The 20,484-nt window shown below is 36.8% G+C and overlaps 1 protein-coding gene and 4 non-coding genes across 5 annotated transcripts in view; 2 read left to right on the forward strand and 3 right to left on the reverse strand.

Moving 5' to 3' along the window:
* LOC5578520 (polypyrimidine tract-binding protein 2) overlaps window positions 1–20,484 on the forward strand; it is a 1,002,030-nt gene that overhangs the window by 112,686 nt on the left and 868,860 nt on the right. The window contains exon 2 of the mRNA XM_021857613.1: window positions 15,052–15,098. The gene's annotated coding sequence lies outside the window, so the exon portion shown is untranslated. The remainder of the gene's footprint in view (window positions 1–15,051; window positions 15,099–20,484) is intronic.
* On the reverse strand, window positions 1,689–1,760 carry Trnaq-cug. Its single transcript has one exon. It is a non-coding gene; the product is annotated as a tRNA-Gln (tRNA).
* Trnag-ucc lies at window positions 14,477–14,548 on the forward strand. Its single transcript has one exon. It is a non-coding gene; the product is annotated as a tRNA-Gly (tRNA).
* On the reverse strand, window positions 18,062–18,133 carry Trnag-ucc. The gene has a single exon. It is a non-coding gene; the product is annotated as a tRNA-Gly (tRNA).
* Trnag-ucc lies at window positions 20,315–20,386 on the reverse strand. Its single transcript has one exon. It is a non-coding gene; the product is annotated as a tRNA-Gly (tRNA).

Raw genomic sequence — 20,484 nt, forward strand, 5'->3', positions numbered from 1 at the left:
CCAATTGCCCATTGCACGGTGACGTCATCAGAAAACCGCTCTCTTTCCCTCCTTCGCGAAATCTGAAAACAACGGTTCCAATACCTGTCAAAGTTGGCAGATACTGGCACCATTGTTTTCAAGTTTTATTGAAAAGTGCAAGAGAGAGAATTTTGCCGTGCAATGCCTAATTTGAGTAAACCGACACAACCATCCTTTATCTATTAACTGTTAAACGATAAACTTGCAACGATCGACGCGCCACCATATTTCATATAACGTAGGTTATTAGAACTAACTCGGAGGTGATGATTTTGAGGTTATTTGGCAATTTGGAGGTTAAAATCACCTCCAAACACTAGCGATTTTGCGGTGGGATGTTGACGTTTGATCACGAATAGCATATACTTGCATATACTATAGTGATCAGTGACATAAAATTGGAATTCTAACGATGTGTGCCGATGGCGGCCTAGTTTTAGCAAGAATTCTCGCGTAAATTTTCAAAAGGACCTATCTAACTATGAGAGATTCTCTCCTATCTCGCTCTCTTGATAAAGGACGAATGACCTTTGGCTTAAAGTCCCTCTCAAACAACAACAACATCTCGCTCTCTTTGGATTATAACAATGCAATACTTTTGCAAAGCAAAAGCTTTTGGGAAGTTTTTCACTATAGATCGAAAAACAATGTCCTTGGTTAGCGTTCCATACAAAAAATAAACACACACACACACACAACAGAAGCGGTAATGTGGTCACAGATTAATGTGGCTCTGTTATTGATTGAAGAGAAAATAAACAAAGAGAGCCTCTCAATCTTGAGAAATTACGTAAGAATGGATCATTAAAATAACCAAAACGGCCACAACGGAAAGCATAGATAGTGCCACCGTAGCCTTGTGTGTTTGACAGAACAGCAATGCTGTCACAATGTTAAATCCCATATACAGTGGCGCCTTTGTTTTGATGCGGCGTGCTCTGACAAAAACTACCTTCAATGATCCATTGCTCTAACGATTTTGGCAGGTAATGTTTCATATTAGTATTAGTCATATAACTACGAAGAAGGACCGATATTGACAACTAACTACAAAAGAATTAGGGTGAACCTCTATTTATTTTGGACCCCCTGGGCCATTTTCCTGCAAATTTATCTCTTTAAATCGAAAGACCAACTCAATTCGCATGCCATTTGGAAATAAGGACTATTCGAATATTTTCGATGTATTGGATCCTACTTTGGCATGTACTTTTACTTGTTTACAAAAAACTAAAATCACTTCCTTAGGGGATCCAAAATACGACCGTTACCCTATAAAGAAAAAAAAAATAGTCAAAAGATCGACTCTTGAGTTTATTCACATTATTCATAATGCCGAAAATGACTATTTTTTACACCCTCCTTCGTAACGCTTTTTGTATGAATATTCTACAAATTTTGTATTAGCCGTAACATCGTGAGGACACCCACCCACCCCCTTCAGCTTAATGAAATTTGTGAATAAACCCTTAAAATTGTTTCTACCAAACGACGCTTTTGGCAACCTACGATTCTGATTGGAGTCTTTTAGGCTAACGGCCTTTTTTTTAGAACCGTATATCGTTCGGTTTCTATTAACCATAGGTCATAAAAACGGGATGAGTTAAAGCTGGTATCTAGGTATCCGTAAAATCGTTTAGGATGCTAGAATAAAAAAAAAGTCACACAGGTTCTACCGAGATTTGAACTCGGATCGTTGGATTCAGAGTCCAAAGTGCTAACCATTACACCATAGAACCCCACATGTGTGCCAAACACCTATACTAGCAAACATTTGTCACAATCACTCGTTGTTATCATCCATCACTTCGGGTGCTATAAATTAATTTGCTATTTCTCGTGTCAGTTTTGCTAAGTGGACGGATGACATCCGCTCGGTATCTTATCTCAAGCGGCTTGCCCCTCTAAAGGTTAGTAGGTATAGGCTATTATCGCACTCTGTGACGTGTGAATGGAATCTATTATAGCCGCTTCATTAATCTTTTGTCGCGCCCGTCATCACACACACACACGGGCACATGTGATGACCTATCTTCCGAGTACTAGACCCAAAATAGCTGAAATTCTTCAAGATGACGTATTCCAACTAGAATCACATAACACAGTTCTATCAATAACAGCTAAAAATAATTAAAGTAGATATAATTTTGTTATTACAATGATTGTTTTTTTAACTTTATATTTTGTAACGGATTTATAACAACACTTAATCATTATTTGATGTAAACATTCATAGTAAGACAAAAATACGTTTCTCAACTGAAATAATTTTCTAATAATTACAAGAGAACCATTCGTCGAAACTCATATCCAGTAAGTAGTAAACTTCGCGAGCTGTTTTCTTATTCTGAGACATTGTGGCTGCTGCGAAGCGATGTGTGACTACCTCTACATATCATCAATCAATCATCAATCATCAATCAATCAAGCAATCATCAATAATTCCTAAACCAAAGCGAGACGCGAGACAAGAAGGATCTCCTCTGTTTCAGTTTTCTCTGTGATGTGGTCAACTTGCCAGGGCCACCGACGAATCCACTCACTAGCGGAGTGCGGGGCAAGTGAGCTACACCATCTTTATGCAACAAAAAGTTTTTGTATTTCAACAATATGCTGCCTTATATATCTGAGTGGAATTTTGACGCGGTTTTATTGTAATAACAATGTGAAACCAATAAATGTATGAATTCGGCTGAGTACAAAGTACGAAATAATTTGAAAATTGCTCTATTTTTTACGTATTTTATCAATTTAATATAATAAGTATTTTCCATTGGTGATCTAACGCAAAGCCAAAATGTGTAGATGACGCTCTTCTAGAATAGGGATTAGTGTATCTTAATCAAAATTTCTAGTGATAACATTGGAAGAAAAATCACCACAATAATTTATCTGAGAAGATTTTTGCAATTTAAGGCATAGAAAACCGTAAATATGCATTTCAATTAAAAAAAAAATTTCGCAACCTATCCTCACTTTTGATTACCAATAGATAAATCACAGATCATTTTGATTCAAGAATAACTTCAAAAATGTCCCATGGGTTTTTTTTGCGATATTTGGAGAAGTTGTATTAAGCCGTTTTGATAACAATAAAAAAATATACACTGAAAAAATATTTTATTTGTTATCATGAAGAATTAAAAAAAAAAACATAAATTCTGAATAACACCAAAAACCTATTTCCTTTTTTTACCGTAGAAACTTGACAGGCAGCAAATATTTGGGGCAAAGTTTAATGATAAACCCAAAAATTAAGGATCAGTTTCAATAGCCAAGCTGCATGTCTGGGCAAACTTTTGAAAGAATCGTAGGGTCCGTTTTGAAGATACGCCCTTTTGATTGTATTAGTCCACAAATTGAAAGGAAATCTGATATAGTTAAATGGGTTTTCATTGGCCGTGATTATCAGAAAAAATATACCATCAAAATTTAGTTCAAAGCAGGTTTGTTTAGACATTTGCAGGCATTGCAGAATTCGCTCTCATTTGAGTATGAAGCACGATCAAATCAAGCAAAGAAAAACATCCCATCTGTTGCGGTCTACGATTGTCAGTGTATCGCAAGTTGTAACAAGTCTGATAAATAGAAGCAGCGAACGAGAGCCCCAAAGAAAGAGCGATGATAGAATCCATTTTTCTCGCTTGTTTACTGTTGGGGAAAGGTGTTTTTCTTTACTGGCACGATAAACAATCCACGAACTTCCAATAGCAATAGTGTCCCCCAGGTTTGGAGCATGTTTAGAGGGTTTTTATCATGCACTACCATTCCCCCAATCTGATGAAAGTTGTAGCAGTATACGATAAGCAGTCTCTCATAATGTGCAGCATCAGTGATTGAATCCTGAGAAAATTGAGAGAATCTCTCACGTATCGCTCTCTGTTACTACCATAACATGCAGCACTTTTCGAGAGACTGCTTATCGTATACTGCTACAACTCTGATCAGAACGGGGGGATAGCAGCGCATGATAAAACCCCTCTAAACAAGCTCCAAACCTGGAGGGCACTATTGCTATCGGGAGTTAAGGGATTGTTTATCGTGCCAGTAAAGTAAAACACCTACCCCCAATGGAAAACAAGCGAGAAAAATGTATTTTATTATCGCTCTCTCTTTGGGGCACTTGCTCGCAGCTCCTGTTTATCAGACTTGTTACAACTTGCGATACATTGTCGATCATAGACCGCAACAGATGGAATGTTTATTTTCGCTTGCTTTAATCGTGCTTCAAAATCAAAAGAGAGCGAATTATGCAATGCTTGTGCAGCATATTATGATAGTTACAGAGAGCGATACGTGATAGATTCTCTAATTTTTTTGAGGATTCATTCCCTGGACATTTGTAATGTCTGAGCGGCGTTTTGGATGAGAAGGTTGACGGAATTTGGAATTACGCCCTTTTTGAGGTGCAACCATTAAAATCACTATTTTTTAATAGATTAGGGTAAAAGTACCGGTTTTGGCCAGTCTAAGAGAGATTGTCAATAAAAATTATATGGGAAGCTGTATTTACACTACAAATACGTCAAATGCAAGCTTTCAATCCATATTATGTATGGAAAATATCAAAACTGAGCTAAAGCCATTTTTTCGCTTTGAAAATCTCGTTGGTCAATATAGGCCACCAGAACCAGTTTTGGCCAGAGATTTAACTTCGGTTTCTAAATTGGCCAATTACATTGATTTCTCATGAGAGTGGCCAAATTAGGAGCACCCTGGCCAAATTAGGTGTATGGGAGTTAAAATTATAAGGAAAATTAATTGTTTTTCTTATGTTTTGGGTCTATTCAGACGAAAAAATGAGTGTAGCACTATCGTGTGAATGTGATCTTTTGAACGCAAAAGGTTTCATGTTGATTGTTTATGTAATACGGTATATAATCCACTACGGCTAAAACTGACATATGGCTAAAACCGGTGCTTCTACCCTAATTAGGCATTCTAATACCGTTGATCATGTTCAAATGTTTTCAATGACACATTGCACTTACATGCTGCCAAAGTCTTTCACAATTTTTTTTTCCAAATGCTCAAGCGCTATAAGGCATTACGGAGCCATTTTTGTATTATTATTATTCATAAAATATTGTTACAGCCCAACTAGCTACCCCCTTGGCTGTTTTGGCTAACTTTGTAATGCTCCAGAACTTATGCTGAGTAATGCACTTTTGGCCAAACTATGTCTATACCACTGTTGATACTTTTGTGATCATTTGTAGTACAGGTATTATCCGTTTTTATCACGTTCCGATTTTGTCACGCTCCGATTTCGTCAACAAAGTATTCCGTTTTTATCAACACACAAAAATTGATTTTTTTAAATTTTCGAAATGTTTAGAACATAAACTAAATACTTATTTTGAAGCAATTGAATTGCTTTTTGATTGCCTTAGAGTTGAATTTTCGACATTATGCTAATATCGAGCATCTACGATACATGGTAGGTGTCAAGTCATATACGATTCAATAAGGTTTGACTCCTTCTTATGCACTAATCAATTGGAGTTTTCAAACTTAGCTTGGTCTGTTGGACAAGATTGACCCATCCACCAACAATAGAGAGTTGCTTTGGCCACGTCCTAACAACAACTGGAATTTGTGATTAGGGTCTGTCCATTAATTACATAAGAGTTTGTAGGGCGAAGAGGGGGTCTGATATTTCTTACGCGCCATGCAATTTATTTTCAAATTTCATCATTAATTAGATCCTGTTTCAAGAGGTAGGTCCAACAAAACTAAGCAATCTGTAGAAGATTTAGTTGCCCTCCCAACATTGCTGGTATTTTGATCTTGAGCAGAAACATGGAGACTAAAAGGTTACTTAGGAATCTTATACCAACAGATTTACAATTTTACAGAAGAGTTTCTTACCAAAAAGTTCTTATTTGGTGATGCTTGTTCTAGAGTTTGTACACTTTTGTGTTTTTTTATGAATGGCCTGATTACATGATTATTTCACTGTTACATTAGTAAAGTGTTCCAACAAGTTTGAAGGGAACGGGAACGGGACCACTAGTATTGAATACTATTTTTACTGAACAAAAACTAGACCTTAAGGATATTTTATTGCCAGTCTATTTGTGGTCTAACGTAAAGCAAAAAAGGCGATGGTGGGCTGTTTGAGATTGGCGATTAGTGCATCCTTGTTCAAGTTGATATTAATAACTTTAGAAGAAAGATCACCCACAATTATTTTACTGTTAAATTTGGCAATTCAAAGCACAGGAAACCGTAAGTATTCATTTCAATTTGCAAAACTTTCTCAACGTAACTTCACATTTAATCATCAGTCGGATGTGGCCAAAAATTCAAAAAATGTACCTTGGCAAAAAAGCTCTCAGTTTATAACTGCGGAAGTGTTTACAGGAACACTAAGCTGAGAAGAAGGCTCTTGCTCAGTTGGGATGCAATGCCATAAAGAAGAAGAAGAAGCAGAAGGATGAGGATGAACAGTAGAAAAAAGTTGTTTCTTGTTTAATCTTTCTTAATAAAAACAATGATCAACTTGCCACACTTCCTTGTAGTTATTTTTACAAATATGACTTGTGAAGTAAAGGACATTTATGTGATTATCGTTTTAATATTCTATAAGGTACCGCGGGGCAAGTGGGTAAATGGGGTAAGTGAAAACAATTGATATATTTTACTGAATATGTGAATTAACGTTTTAAACTCATGCGTAAACCTTTGAGGCCATTGAGAACATTACGTTAGGTAAGAGATTTCTGAGATTTTTCAGCCATTTTTGCATAATAGGACGAACAATTGTTAACCTGTCATCTGTTACTCCGTAACAAGTTGGCGGCGTACAATCTTATTTTAATATTTTCAGTGGGAAAAGGTTGCGTAAAATAATTTCCTGTACCACTTCTTAGTTTTCCTCTGTGACAGTTTCAAACTGCAATACAAAAAGTTTTAGAATGAATTCGACGTAGACCTAAAAATAACTAAATTTAAACACCGTCAATTTTCTTATCAGGTGGGGCAAGTGAAAAGTTTATCATTAGAGATTGAATTTGTGTTTTCTCTTTAAGTAGCCATAAGTAAACATGGTTCGCAACTATCATAGAAAAACATAACGTGCTGATAATTCAAGGAACACTATATTCAAGCGTTAAAAGCTATTAGAAATCATGGTACTTCTCTAAAAGATGTTGCCAAACATTACAATATTAATATGTCTGCTTCGGGCAGCCAATTAAAAGGAAGACGTTGACTGAAAAGTTGCAATATTAGAGAACACAGGGATATCTCGTGGAATGTCTATGTAAAGCTAGTTCAAAACATAAAAATGGGGTATAGGTCTATCTACATAAAAAGATTCTAAATACGTTATTGAAGGATTCCGTTTGATTTATCCCGAAGAGTTATCCGACTTTCTCAAAAACAAATAACGAGCGGTCTAAATTCTACAGAACAGAAATGCAATTGCTGTCCTATAATGTAAGAACTAATATTGGAAATGTTGCAGTTATAATGTTGTCGAATCATTTCAACTAACATAACTGAACGGAAGAAAATTCAAGTAAAAAGAATAACATTTTCTTTCTTTATATGTTACTTATGTAATTGTTCATTGGGAAGCCTTAACAAATGTTAAAGCTAATAGAAATCGGGAATATAACTGTTTGTTTTTGAATTTCTTGTTCAAAACGGTAAACTTTTCACTTGCCCCAAAAGTGGGAGACATTTTTCAAAAACTTTGTCTGTATTTTTTTCTTTAATTTTTCATAAAAATCAATTTCAGCATGCTGCTTATATTTGATGGGAGTCAAGCTAAAAAATACACACGACATCATTTGTTTCAATTTAAAGTCTCTAGAATTTGAAGAATCTCAACTATGTGAATTCCATTACCCACTTGCCCCACGGTACCTTATAACATTTATTGAAATTCTAACCAAGAAAACTAAAACTATCAATGATTTATTACAAAATCATATTAATAGGGTCCTAAAATGTTTGTTGAAATCTTGTTTTTATTTTATAACACGTAAGAGCATGTAACTGCTCCTAATTTAGCAATTTCTCCCGCTCAAATAACGGCAATATCATATTTAAACTTTAATTTCAAAATTGGGTCCATAAATGAATCTTGACACTTTTGATCATGTTTGACGCTTGCTTAGTCGACAAAAATACCACAGGGCTTTCAGTTTTAACACTGGGGTTGTTCCTATCTGACATTTCGGAAGGGACACGGAAAACAAAATACACCCAAAATTTGAGTTTAAGCCAAGGGGTGTGACAAAATCTAACAAAAACACAAAATAATGTTTTTTGGACTTAAACAAACGAAAAACATAAAAAAAAATAGTAAACATGTGTTTTTGGCCTTAACTTAAGTTTTTGCACTTAAATTGGGACAGGGCTTTAGGAGCCTATTGATAGGACTGCAACTCAACTTTCATTACGAACCTATAATAATGAATAATCTAAATGCTCCTTACACCTCCTAAACATCAATACTGTGCATTTATATGATGAAAATGTGTATTACCCTGGAAAAACTACAATTTTCATTTCAAATTTGTAAAATATTTTGTCTAAGAAAATTATTCCGTTTTTGTCAACTGAGAATCACTGATCGTGTTGATAAAAACGGAACATACCTGTATATATGACTACATTTCGGTTTATCACAAATCTACAATTTTACCGGTTTTTTAGATTGCACAAACACGTAAGAGTCCTGGAAAAAAACAATAGTGAAAGAATCATGGTTTGATTTTGTATGGGACTTATTGTTCACAGGCTTTATGGAAGAGTGAGGGAGAGAAAATGATGTTTGTGCAGAGCACCTTTCTCAAGCCAACTCGTGAAGAGAAAGCCACAATACTTTAAATACGTTTAAGAAAAGAAAGAATCATACATTTGGTTGATTTAAAAGTTATAACACTTGCAGTTCTTAATTTTACATGTCTTCTTTAAAAATCAAAACTCTCTAGAGAACACTCCATACCTCAACCCCGAATTCAATTCCACCGAATGTCATTAACCCAAGTGTCATCACTCTGAACGCACTATTACGATGAATACTATTGTGCCAACTATATAATTGCCTTGAATGACATTGCCACGTTATGGTAAAAACAGTTGTTCGTGAATTCTGCGTAAATTCTAGTTTTGAATACCGGGAAGGCCTGAATTATTCCGTGGCCCTATTGGTTATCTGCTGGTCTACCTACCATAATGTGTCCGAACATTCTCTTTAGTAGATAATTTGTTTGATTTTGGAGAAAGGCCTAGTTCCTTCAGAAGAAGGCTGGAAAGATCAAGAATGTTTTATTAATAGTAATTAGGTTTTAGTCTTAAGGGAATTCATGGAGACTACTGTCAGATGAAAAAGATAATAATAAATAAATAATAATAAATAATATGGTTTTAATCCTACATAAACTGAATATTTCTATATGAACTCGCAAACTGTACTTGTGAAGTTAAGAATCACCAGCTGTTATAACCCTTCACTATCGAAAAAAAATCATACTTGGGAGCTAACTTCTCCAAACTGTCGAAGATAAACATTTAAAATTAAGCTCTGTGCTACGATTTTGAAATTCCATTGAACAAAATAATGACGGATGTTTTGAACATTGCATTATTTTCTTCCATTTTGTATCGCTGCTTTCTACCTCGTTAATTTTATTTTATTCCATACACTGCTACCCATAATCGAAAACCTAAGTCCGAAAGTAATTTTTGACGTATACTATCGCTTCGATATACAACATGTAGCAATGAGATGCATGGTAAATAATATTGTACTACAAACACAAATTTGGTTACATGATGAAATTAGTTCCGTAATGCCTTATAGCACTTGAGCCTTTGAACAATCAGTTGATTGTGAAAAATTTTGGCGGCACGTAAGTGCAGTGTGTCATTAAAAACATTTGAACATGCTAAATGGTATTAGAATGCCTAAATATTATTTTAGAAGTTAGTGTTTTCAATGGTTACACCTCCAAAAGGGTGTAACTCCAAATTCCGTCTCTTCTCTCTTCCTCTCTTCTCATCGAAAACTCCACCCAGAGATTACAAATAGCTAAACAAACCAACTTTGATGGTATATTTCTTCTGGTAATCACGGCCAATGAGAACCTAGTTAAATATCTCAGATTTCCTTTGAATTTGTGGACAAATACAATCAAAAGGGCGTAACTTCAAAACGGGCCCTACGATTTTTTATTAAATTTTGTTTAGACATGCAGCTTGGCTTTAGAAACCGACTGGTGAGCACAGGCTTGGTGGAGAATTTTGATCATCTATGACGTCCAAAACAATAGAGATAGAAAACTATAGAGGACGAATGTCGCAGATGTTCGTTTTGTTCTCGCTCAGAAAAACGTTGAGTACATAAGTGTCAAATTGCATACATTTTCGCGTTGACATTTATAGCCCGCCTTTCTCCGGCAGCAAAAGATGTTTCGACAGCGACGCCAGCGACATTCTTCTTCTATGGTTTATTATTTCTACAGTGGGATTCCGTTTTTGGCATGCTCCGTTTTCGGCATGCTCCATTTTTGGCACCCCCCGATTTTGGCAACAAAAGGGATCCGTTTTTGGCAACAATGGTATTCAACATTGAAATTTGTAAATATTTGTGAATATTATTTCATCTCCTGATTTAGTCATTTGAATAGCAAGTCAACTACACACCGACTACATTCCAGAGCTCTATTTTTGCCGATATTCCCTCAAATCCCGCCAACTACTAAGGGATCTCGTACGCGCCTATTTACTTCGGGATGGTCATTGGTCAAACATTCAAAATGTTCCATGAGGCCATTAATCTCCATCAGTATCTTAACTAGCCAAAAACCTTTTTTCTTAGACATTCGTACTGAATGACCAGCCCACAATAGTCTGCCAGTAGGTGATACACTTACCAAAACCCCTTTTCTTCAGATTTGGAGCACTTGAACAAAGTACAAGCACTGACACAAGAGCAACATGAAGTCTATGACTCACAGAGTTTTAATCATAAATTTCGTCTCACCATGACAGATGTGCACACAGCCCAAACAACATTTTATTGTCAATAACATCAGTAAAACGTGCGATGAATACGATTGAGAGTGTTTAAATAGTTTGTCTGTAGTATTAGTGTGTATATTGATCTTTCTGCGGCAACTATTTAGAGCTACGTTCCATATTTGCTACAGATTAAGTAAGACGTTAGATTTGTTAAGAGACGATCCTACATTCTATACAATATTTTTAATCGAGAATATGGGGCTCATTAAATAATCATTAGAATCCTTACAAACTGGGTCTATGAGTTTCCTAACTTACCCTGGAGAAACCTTAGAGGATTATTGGTTTTAGGGAACTTCTCAGAAATTTCAACGTATTCTTGAAGATGTGTGCAAGTTCTTAACGGACACTGAGGGTTTATGCGGAATCCTGAGAATGTATAATTGGTTATTGAAGATTATGTCCAATATCTGATGCCCAATGAACTCTTATGATTTCTAGGACGTACTGTGAAATCCTAGCGAGATAATGGTTTTCTAGTGGTATTTTGTGTAGTTCTGGCGAGATGTTGTAGATATTGAAAAGGTGGTTTCCTGAGGAATTCGGTAAGTGATAATGGTAGCCTAAAAATAATGATTTTTTGAAAATTATCATCGGAGACCTGAGAATTTTCAGCAATATTGAGGCGAAACCCTAAGCGAGATCCTGAGAATTCTAAGCGGGATCCTGAGGATTTTTACCAAGATGCTTCAGAGTCCTAGCGTAGATTTCTTACAAGCACCCGAAAATTCCTATCAGGCTCTTGAGATTTTGAAGCAGTATTATGTAATGTGTTTGTTTATGTTTGCGCTTTTGACTGCTGTAAATCATTCCTTATGAGATGATTTGCTTTATCAGAAAACTAAATTTATTATTAACTCACCAAAGTTTGTCAAATTTTACGCTAGAGCCTAAAAGTTGAACTGACTTTTAATTTTCATTTAATTATAAAAAAACTCGTGCAGTTTGGTAATACCCATCGCCTTTGTTTTGTTAGTACGTCTTTGAAAGAATACGGTAACACATTTCTTTTTTGTTTTGTATCCTCATAAAGTTTCAAGGAAAAGTCCAATTCTGAAACAAAGGTCACTTATGCGATTATTGATTTTACATGACCCACATGTACAAATAGCGTAGATGAAGCTTTTAAAAATTAATTGAAGCAATAAAAACTTTGTAGAACGTTTGCCACAATCAACTTTACGGGGTTGTAAGTTCATAGCATAGTCCACCCCTCCGGAAATCTGCTTTGAACAGAACCGTTCCGAAGTCCCGATGCCTTATGATTCCATAAGGATGATATAATAATATTCTAGTGATATTTTCAAAAATAATATTTAAAAAATGGGTTCCAATTTTGGCATGGTTCCGTTTTTGGCAACTGAAAATTTCGTTGCCAAAAACGGAATCCCACTGTATTTCCAAAACCGATGTGGGGTAGTAAGAGGTGCGGTCGAACGTCAAATTAGTATTTGTGATAACTTAAGTTTTGAAGTGGTAGCTGTACATCGCCTACTTTGGCGAGCCGAAAGTTCACGAAGTTGCCGAAGTTGACGTCACGTTTGGCAAGCTGCGAACACAATTTTTGGCAGGCTTGTCGTCACCATTAGCTGATCGTTTTATTTACATCTTTTTCGTGACTAATACATACATGTAAACTCATACTAAGAGCCGGAACTGTTATATATGAATTGGTCCAAAACAAAAGTCAACAAAAACACCACGAGGGTTCTGCTTTTTAACACTGGAGTTTCTAACACATCGGAAGGTACATGGAAAACAAAATTCACCCAAAAGTTGAGTTTAAACCCAGGGGTGTGGCAAAATCTAAAAAAACGGAAACAATGATTTTTGGACTCAAACCAACGAAAAACATTTAAAAGTTGAGTAAAAACTTTTTTTTTTTTTGGTCTTAACTCAAGCGCTTGGTACTAAAATTGGGACAGAGCTTTAGAGCCCTATTGGTTGTTTGTATAAATAATGACAAAGTCAGCGAACAAAATGCTTAAGTTGGCCCCGAATTCCCCTACATGGCGTGTAAAACGACTGAGGGCATCCCCCTAGGGAAGACAATAATACGGTGGACGCAAATCTATCACATCGTGAAGGAGCGATAAATTTCAATTTGTACGACCAACGGAATTGTTTCTTCAACGTCAAAGTGGAGTGTACGGGAGGGGGAGGGAGAAGAGGTCTGTCATTATCAGTTTGCATTACGGTTCAGACACAAGTTGATTGTGTTCTAGGACACCACCTTGCAATATCCTGTGAAAACGATAATTGCACCATTTAATTCCACGCATGTTTGATTAGAATTTGAAGAAGTTCAAGTAGATGGTTCTTAAGCTTGCAATCAGATGAAATTTCTTAGCAGGCCTCAGTTTGGCGTTTACGGAGTTGGGAAATTGATGGGCTAGTTTTATGAAGTAATCAGAGATTGTTAGAACGTATTTCAATCTTCGTTCTAAGCCATATCAACAATTTCAACTTAACTGATATCTAGCTTTTCATTTCGAATTCGGTTACGAAGAAATGCTTTCCGCGAATTACCTTTTGATTCATTTACAGCCTGTAGGGTAAACGTCATGTTTCACATCTTATTGCTACCCCAGATCATACATATGTATTTCTATTCTTCTTCTCCCCCTCAAGCTCAATCTGACTTCTACAGGTTTCTTCGTTCTGATAACTCTTGATCTTCCACATCCAATCTGCGGTTTTGACTTTATACTTTACAGGAGCTGCCAAACAAAAGTTTGAATCAAAGCCTACAAAACAAATCCTCTGAACCAACTTTTGATCTAAGTTATGAAGCTTTATCTCCATCCCTAAATCTGCCGAAACTAAAGGCTTTGTGTGTTTTATTGTCTAACACGGTCTGAAATTAATTCTGTCGTGAACCGTCAGCAAAGACTACACTCCATTCACTTCATGCTGTCTTTGATCTATGAAACAATGTAATTTCTTTAAACAATTTCTGGGAAATTGACACCAAAGCAATGAAACTGAACTGAAACTGAACTGAATCTGAACTGAAACTGAACAGAAACTGAACAGAAACTGAACAGAAACTGAACTGAAACTGAACTGAAACTGAACTGAAACTGAACTGAAACTGAACTGAAACTGAACTGAAACTGAACTGAAACTGAACTGAAACTGAACTGAAACTGAACTGAAACTGAACTGAAACTGAACTGAACTGAAACTGAACTGAAACTGAACTGAAACTGAACTGAAACTGAACTGAACTGAAACTGAACTGAAACTCAAACTGAACTGAAACTGAACTGAAACTGAATTGAAACTGAACTGAACTGAAATGAAATCGAAAATTTCTGTTCACTAATTCTGATTAGAATGACCCAAATTTGCGTGATTTTTTCAGCATTTTCAAAAAGTTTCATAAAACTTCAATAATTACTTCATCTTATGGGCGTCGGTGGTGTAATGGTCAGCATAGTTTCCTTCCAAGCAGTTGATCCGGGTTCGATTCCCGGCCGACGCAGGTTTTTTTGTATGAGCTTTCATTGTAGCCTGTTCTCTTTGTTAGAAAGAAATGTGGAAATGGGGTTGCGTAATTCGCAAATTCTCAATTGACAGATTGACAGATGGCTATTTAAATTCATAGAACCAAACAAAATCCTGTTTGGATTCTGATCAGAAATCTGTCGGAATTATGATCCAAAACTCTTGACGGGATTCTGAACCAAATTCTTATTGGGATTCTGAAACAAAATTCTGACGGGATTCTGAACATGTTGTAACCTTTTGGAATTCTCTATGCGAAGGTCCACAAATAATCGAAAAAATCTTCGAAGCCCTCGAAGGTCGAAGGTCTGCGAAAGTTCACAATATTTTGCTAAAGTTCATGTCATGTCACGACATGTCATCATTGTTACGTAAAAAACAGACTTCGCAGCACGAGGTTTTACCGTAATAATTTATTCAATTGATATGTAATCCAGTGCTCAACTAATAAAAAACTTTTTCCCCACTTTACAATTTCAGATTGAATAACAACTCGCACTAAATCATTTCCAGACAATCGTTCTGAGGTAAGTGTTGGCAACTATCTCAAAGCATCATTTTGCCATAGCACTAGCATAGAATTTTCACCTCTCATTGCATCCAACCCTTTCTTTGCAACAGCCGAATCAATATGCCCATGTGTACTTTTACCCACTCTGGTAGATTAGATTTCATTTTCTTGTGAGTCATCATGCACCATCCTTCAACTTTGCTTTATTCATCATTAGTCAAGAATATTCTTTTCAGCGAAACAAAGCAGCAACGTACCTGTAGAGCAGCCAATCTGCTTTCGAACTATCTGAGTCTTACTCCTGAATCAGATGTCTCTTCAACAGCTTCTTGGGTCTTGAACCCAAACTCCATCCATCTTGTATCGTTGCGATATTAGGAATCTGTTGCTTTTTATACCATCCAAGAGCTCATATCTAAAACTTATGCGGCGAGGTTCACTTGGGTAGAGTGAGTTAATTTTTAATTTAGCTGAAAGCTCTTTCGGAGAGGCGCGGGTAAAGAACAGCTGATGAACTGAACCAGACCAAAGCAAGCGCACTCATCTACACGGCTTCTTGACGAGGAGTTAGGATGTTTCAAAAATTACTAAGGAGGTCTCTTTAAGACCTACATCAAAAGCAATCTTGACATTAACAAGTCTTTGCTAACAAAATTTTATATTGAAAATGCTCTCAAAACATTATCTAATTCCAATTAATTAATTCGAATCCGTGATTATAGACGATGATCTCAAACTCTTAATCCGTATTAAAAACGTAAGGAGAAGGCAATTTCAACGCACTCGCGATCCTGCTATGAAAATCATATGGCAGGATCTGCAAAAAGAAATGAAACTGCAGTGTAGAATTCAAAAAAAAATGGTTTTCCAACATTGCCAAAAGTCTTTGTTTGCTAATGACACAGGCCTCTCCGCCAAATATGAGAGATATCTTCTCATGTTTCCAAAACTCAACTTACAGTATTCCCACATAAACCAAAAGCTCTTTATTTGAAAACTTCGAGTAGACATGTTGTTACAATGAGAGGGGTTCTAATAAATTGGTCAGATAATGTTAAGTATCTAGGGCTTATGCTAGATAAAAATTTAACTTTCAAAAATCACATTGTGGGCATTCAAGCCAAATGTAACAAAATTTATATATCCACTTATATACAGAAAATCGAAGCTTTGTCTCAAGGACATGATTTTTATCTTCAAATAACTGTCCATGCCGGCCATGTTGCATTCTGAACCAATATGAAGAAAGCTCGGAATTTGGTCTCGTCTTTCGAACCAGTCTAAACATTGCGTTCTTGATTAACAGCCAAACCCACCACTCCAGCCAAAGTCCACGTGCATCTTTTTGCATGTCCGAAGCACATTTTCCGGATTCTTTTCTTCTCCAAAACATACCCCGAAACCATCCACGGCGGAAGGAGTTGCTCTCTTCATCGTCCGTTGCTGGAAAGTAGAAGGCCTGGCAATCATTGGCCGTAGGCTTCCACTTCCACTTCCCATGGCCCACACGTCGTCATCTTCGTGTCGTCTTGCTTAGAAATGCACCGGAATAGCGCCAGAGAATGCCAGAGCTTTCTGATGAGGATGAAATCTTTTATAGTTCTTAGCCGGGGGCAGTCATCCGAACGACCGACCGACAAACCAAACGGAGAAGATGGTCATGGGGTGCAGAAATGTGTGCGGAAAAGACCAATCTCTAATACAATTTTCGCTTATTCACTTTGGACTAACCAAGTGGCCAGGTGGAAGGCGTAAAAAGTGAAAAATCTAGCACTGATTAACTCAGCTAGAGTAGAGAATTCAATTGGACCATGTTGTGAATGCCAACTGAATTTTGGGCAGAATCCCGGAACGATTATGTTCAGAATCCCATAAGGATTCTGTTCAGAAACTTCAGATCCCGGGAGGATTCTGCTCAGAATCCTGGAGGGATTCTGCTAAAATTCCAGAAGGATTCTGCTCAGAATCCCGAAAGGATTCTGTTCGGATTCGCGTAAGGATTCTGCTCAGAACCCCGGAGTGATTCTGCTAAGAATCCTGGAAGGATTTTGCAAAGAATCCCGGAAAGATTCTGCTCAGAGTTCCGGAAGGCTTCTGCTCAGAATTCCGGAAAAAAATCTGCTTAGAATCCCGGAAGGATCCTGCTCAGAATCCCGGAAGGATTCTGCTCAGAATCCCGGAAGGATTCTGCTCAGAATCCCGGAAAGATTCTGCTCAGAATCCCGGAAGGATTCTGCTCAAAATCCCGGAAGGATTCTCTCAGAATCCCGGAATGATTCTGCTCAGAACCCTGGAAAGATTCTATACAGAATCTCGAAAGGGTTCTGCTCAAAATCGCGGAAGGATTCCGCTCCAAATCGCGGAAGGATTCAGTTCTAAATCCCACAAGAATATGCTTGTTATAGGCGCATAATTCTTTCAGAATGTTAACAAATTTGTTTCATGATTTTTGTTCGCAGGACGTTTTATGTCTAGCATCCTAACAGATTACTTTTTAGTATATCACATTTTTTTAAGAATTCACGTCCTTTCAGTAATACCGTAAAAGTATTGCGTGATTTTTAGATTTCATTATTCTACGATAGAAAAAAACGTTCTTTCGCTTCTCTTTTATCTTCAGCTGAAGATTATCCTGTACTCCTATGCTAGAAGCTATGGTTTTTCTTGTTTCAGATTGAGTTAATTAAGGAAATTTTAGCGAATTTCAAAAGACGGTCAGTCATCGAATAGTGGTTCAAAGAAAGAACTATGTGCGATGGGTTCTTGATTTGATATTAAATTGAATTAGGAGTAAATTATGATCAGTGGTGTCTAACAAAGCCAATTTTCTAATTTTTCGAAGTCCGATGCACTTCGTAAGAATCCACTTTTTTCTCGAAGTTAATATAGATATAATTGCTTTCAAATCCCAATTCCATTTACATATTTCCATCTGCCAGTTGGAAGATGTAACAATGGAAACTCAAACAAAAGAATTCCTGCGTCGGCCGGGAATCGAACCCGGATCAACTGCTTGGAAGGCAACTATGCTGACCATTACACCACCGACGCTCTTATGTCTAGTTTAATTTAAAATGGTTCAAACATCAGGAGAATTTTCGTTCAATTACATTCTTTCCCAGTTCAGTTTTAGTTCAGTATCTGTTCAGTTTCAGTTCAGTTTCAGTTCAGTTTCAGTCCAGTTTCAGTTCAGTTTCAGTTCAGTTTCAGTTCAGTTTCAGTTCAGTTTCAGTTCAGTTTCAGTTCAGTTTCAGTTCAGTTTCAGTTCAGTTTCAGTTCAGTTTCAGTTCAGTTTCAGTTCAGTTTCAGTTCAGTTTCAGTTCAGTTTCAGTTCAGTTTCAGTTCAGTTTCAGTTCAGTTTCAGTTCAGTTTCAGTTCAGTTTCAGTTCAGTTTCAGTTCAGTTTCAGTTCAGTTTCAGTTCAGTTTCAGTCCAGTTTCAGTCCAGTTTCAGTCCAGTTTCAGTTCAGTTTCAGTTCAGTTTCAGTTCAGTTTCAGTTCAGTTTCAGTTCAGTTTCAGTTCAGTTTCAGTTCAGTTTCAGTTCAGTTTCAGTTCAGTTTCAGTTCAGTTTCAGTTCAGTTTCAGTTCAGTTTCAGTTCAGTTTCAGTTCAGTTTCAGTTCAGTTTCAGTTCAGTTTCAGTTCAGTTTCAGTTCAGTTTCAGTTCAGTTTCAGTTCAGTTTCAGTTCAGTTTCAGTTCAGTTTCAGTTCAGTTTCAGTTCAGTTTCAGTTCAGTTTCAGTTCAGTTTCAGTTCAGTTTCAGTTCAGTTTCAGTTCAGTTTCAGTTCAGTTTCAGTTCAGTTTCAGTTCAGTTTCAGTTCAGTTTCAGTTCAGTTTCAGTTCAGTTTCAGTTCAGTTTCAGTTCAGTTTCAGTTCAGTTTCAGTTCAGTTTCAGTTCAGTTTCAGTTCAGTTTCAGTTCAGTTTCAGTTCAGTTTCAGTTCAGTTTCAGTTCAGTTTCAGTTCAGTTTCAGTTCAGTTTCAGTTCAGTTTCAGTTCAGTTTCAGTTCAGTTTCAGTTCAGTTTCAGTTCAGTTTCAGTTCAGTTTCAGTTCAGTTTCAGTTCAGTTTCAGTTCAGTTTCAGTTCAGTTTCAGTTCAGTTTCAGTTCAGTTTCAGTTCAGTTTCAGTTCAGTTTCAGTTCAGTTTCAGTTCAGTTTCAGTTCAGTTTCAGTTCAGTTTCAGTTCAGTTTCAGTTCAGTTTCAGTTCAGTTTCAGTTCAGTTTCAGTTCAGTTTCAGTTCAGTTTCAGTTCAGTTTCAGTTCAGTTTCAGTTCAGTTTCAGTTCAGTTTCAGTTCAGTTTCAGTTCAGTTTCAGTTCAGTTTTCAGTTCAGTTTCAGTTCAGTTTCAGTTCAGTTTCAGTTCAGTTTCAGTTCAGTTTCAGTTCAGTTTCAGTTCAGTTTCAGTTCAGTTTCAGTTCAGTTTCAGTTCAGTTTCAGTTCAGTTTCAGTTCAGTTTCAGTTCAGTTTCAGTTCAGTTTCAGTTCAGTTTCAGTTCAGTTTCAGTTCAGTTTCAGTTCAGTTTCAGTTCAGTTTCAGTTCAGTTTCAGTTCAGTTTCAGTTCAGTTTCAGTTCAGTTTCAGTTCAGTTCAGTTCAGTTCAGTTTCAGTTCAGTTTCAGTTCAGTTTCAGTTCAGTTTCAGTTCAGTTTCAGTTCAGTTTCAGTTCAGTTTCAGTTCAGTTTCAGTTCAGTTTCAGTTCAGTTTCAGTTCAGTTTCAGTTCAGTTTCAGTTCAGTTTCAGTTCAGTTTCAGTTCAGTTTCAGTTCAGTTTCAGTTCAGTTTCAGTTCAGTTTCAGTTCAGTTTCAGTTCAGTTTCAGTTCAGTTTCAGTTCAGTTTCAGTTCAGTTTCAGTTCAGTTTCAGTTCAGTTTCAGTTCAGTTTCAGTTCAGTTTCAGTTCAGTTTCAGTTCAGTTTCAGTTCAGTTTCAGTTCAATTCCTATCTTCTCGGTCATGTTCTGATTCCTCGTGGTCTCGCAATCGGCGTCAGCATCTTCATCAGGGTATCCCTAGGCCCATAAAAAAAATTTTTTTAGTCCACTCAGACCACGTAGATTCTAGCGAGGCTAGCACGGTCACAACCATTAATATTTACAATACAATAGATATTTCCGTCAACTTGACAGCTACTGACTGAAACATTTTTGTTCAAATATAGCTGACACCATGGAGGTTGCATCACTATCCCTATTCCAACAAAAAAATGTGCCACAAACATTAATAATTTAATTTTAAAAAAATCCTGCGTCGGCCGGGAATCGAACCCGGATCAACTGCTTGGAAGGCAACTATGCTGACCATTACACCACCGACGCACTCGTTCCGCTGTCGCTTCGCATCGCTCGTGACTCCCTGTATCGATGTTACTCCGCCATATCCGCCATATCTCCCACATTGACACTTGACGGCTGAC

Source organism: Aedes aegypti, chromosome 1 (genome assembly GCF_002204515.2).
Source record: "Aedes aegypti strain LVP_AGWG chromosome 1, AaegL5.0 Primary Assembly, whole genome shotgun sequence".
Lineage (NCBI taxonomy): Eukaryota > Metazoa > Arthropoda > Insecta > Diptera > Culicidae > Aedes > Aedes aegypti.